This window comes from Tupaia chinensis, unplaced genomic scaffold (genome assembly GCF_000334495.1).
Source record: "Tupaia chinensis unplaced genomic scaffold, TupChi_1.0 Scaffold143886_1, whole genome shotgun sequence".
Classification (NCBI taxonomy): domain Eukaryota; kingdom Metazoa; phylum Chordata; class Mammalia; order Scandentia; family Tupaiidae; genus Tupaia; species Tupaia belangeri.
Window position 1 is genome coordinate 873,425 of NW_006203737.1, and position 2,244 is coordinate 875,668.

The 2,244-nt window shown below is 37.9% G+C and overlaps 1 protein-coding gene across 1 annotated transcript in view; it reads left to right on the plus strand.

The window, feature by feature from the left end:
- Positions 1-1,308: 1,308 nt before the first annotated feature.
- Positions 1,309-2,244, plus strand: part of IL13RA2 (interleukin 13 receptor subunit alpha 2) — a 67,998-nt gene continuing 67,062 nt past the window's right edge. The window contains exon 1 of the mRNA XM_027767048.1: positions 1,309-1,504. The gene's annotated coding sequence lies outside the window, so the exon portion shown is untranslated. The remainder of the gene's footprint in view (positions 1,505-2,244) is intronic.

Below are 2,244 nucleotides of genomic sequence, written 5' to 3' on the forward strand. Positions count from 1 at the left end.
AAAAAAAAAAAAAAAAAAGATTTCACAGACTTTTTTGTTTTAAAGATTTATTTAATTTAAAACATTTATATTATTATTATTTTAAATTTGCTATAGGGCATGCACTTTCACCAGAGAAAGAGAGAGAGAGAGAAAGTGAGAAAGCAAGTGACCAAGTGCAGGACTTGAACTGCAGTTGGCCATGTGGGGGTCCAGAACCTCAACCAACATGCCACCTGCTGACCCAAGATTTGATAGACATTTTTTTCTTTTTAGGTTTTTGGTGTTGGTGATGTGTGTGTAAGAGAGAGACAGACAGTGAGAGAGAAAATAAGGAATCACCCCTCTAGGGGGATGGCTACGCCTCAATCCCTTCCCCTTCGTTCTCCTGAGATCTTGGGTATGCATGCACACGTTCCCAGGTCCAGGGCTCAAATCATGATTGGCCATGTGAGAGCCCAGTGATGTAACTGCTGTGCCACCTGCTGGCTCCTTGATAGACTCTTAAGGAAAAAGAAACACATAAAATATGCGAAAGCACCCACATGGGGAATGGTCACATCACAATCCCTTCTCCTCCATTTCTCCCTCCTTTTGAGATTTTGGGCCCTCATGTACACGTGCGTGCCTTGACTGGTTTTTTTTTAGAATTATTGTATTTAGCTTTATTTATTTATTTATTTATTTATTTTATTTTATTTTGACCAGACAGGGGCAGAATGAGAGAGAAGGAAAGTGAGAAAGCAAGTCTCTAGGTTCAATTCTCAAACCACGATCGGCCATGAGTGGAGTCCCGCATCCCTAATCACCATGCCAATTGCTGGTTCCGAGAAACTGACCATTTCTTAAGCTAAGTGCAGATGCAATTTTTGTTTGGGAATGGAAGGTTAAAGTAGATGACTTCTGAGGCCCCATTCAGAATGTTTTGAAACTAAGGCCCAAAGAGATGAAGGAAATTTCCCAAGGCCTGAGAACTGGCTGTGTGAGAGGGAGAGCCTCAGTGGAATCTAGTTTGCTGGCCCCCTTGACTCTTCTCATACTTCAAGGTATTTCAAAGTCAAAACAATGATACTTTTGGGTAGTACACTCTAAAGAAACAACAAACCTGCCAATCACTGACTTAAGGATTATCTTTAAATTTCCAATGTGGTGAGTCACATAGTAAAATAACATTGGTATACTAAGATTTCATATCAGGAACTAATTAGAAGGGAAAGCAAATCACTCCCATGAACTTTGTAATTTCCTGTGAATCTTTTGACAAATGTAAACTTGAATGCTGACCTGCTTTGAATGCAAATGTTCTCATGACCGTGAGCACTTTTCGTGGCCAAAACACAGCTCCTCCCTCCTACTTAAAATAAAGGCTTTAGTTCTAGGGTCATTTAAAATCCATTATCTAAGCAACTAGTCATTGAACAGACTTCAGCGGTGTTGCAGAAGAATTTGTTTACAACTGGACAATTAATTATTCACATAGAGTAAGTTTGGAACTGCAATTTGGAGGATGAAGTTTGGAAGTGAGGTAACTCGTTTTGAATATTTGTTTCACTTTACCTTTTCTTAATGGGTCTGTGACTTTTTTTTGGGGGGGGAGGGTAGCAAAAGTTGTTTGTTTTAGATGAAAACAATTTGCGGGAAAACTCTTATTTATTTATTTATTTTTTGCATGAAACTAATGGGTTCTGGCTCATCTGCTTTAATTCTTATGGCTTTTTTTTCTTTTATTAGCCTTTATTTCCTATAAAAATTATACCTCTTTTAAAGAAACCTGGTTGTTTGGAGATGGTAAAGATAGTTGCATTGTAGAGTGAAATAATTCTCTGAAGTTATGTTCTGTGATTTTTTTTTTCTCTGTAAATGAGAATCTTCCACTTTGCAGCAACTTTCCTCTGTTAAGCTCAGAGATCGTAAAGTTCATCTAAAAGGATTTCATTTATTTTTATATAAGGTCTTATTTATCAGGCTGTCGGAAAAGTCATGACGCCCTTTGCATAGAAAAACAAAGAATAACATCATGACTTTTCCGACAACTCAGCAGTGGCTTGAACATGCATAGCCTCGATATGCAGCATTTTATTTATGCATAGAGTATGATTACATATGCAGCAGGGTTATTAAAGTGAAAATTCCAATAGTCACTGCTTTTGCTCTGAAATGAACCAGCATTTTACACCTGATGCTTCCTTTTGTCTGAAAGAAAACATAGATAACGCTTAGATGTGGCCATTGCTTTTACTATCTGCGTTCACTTGGCATGTTTCC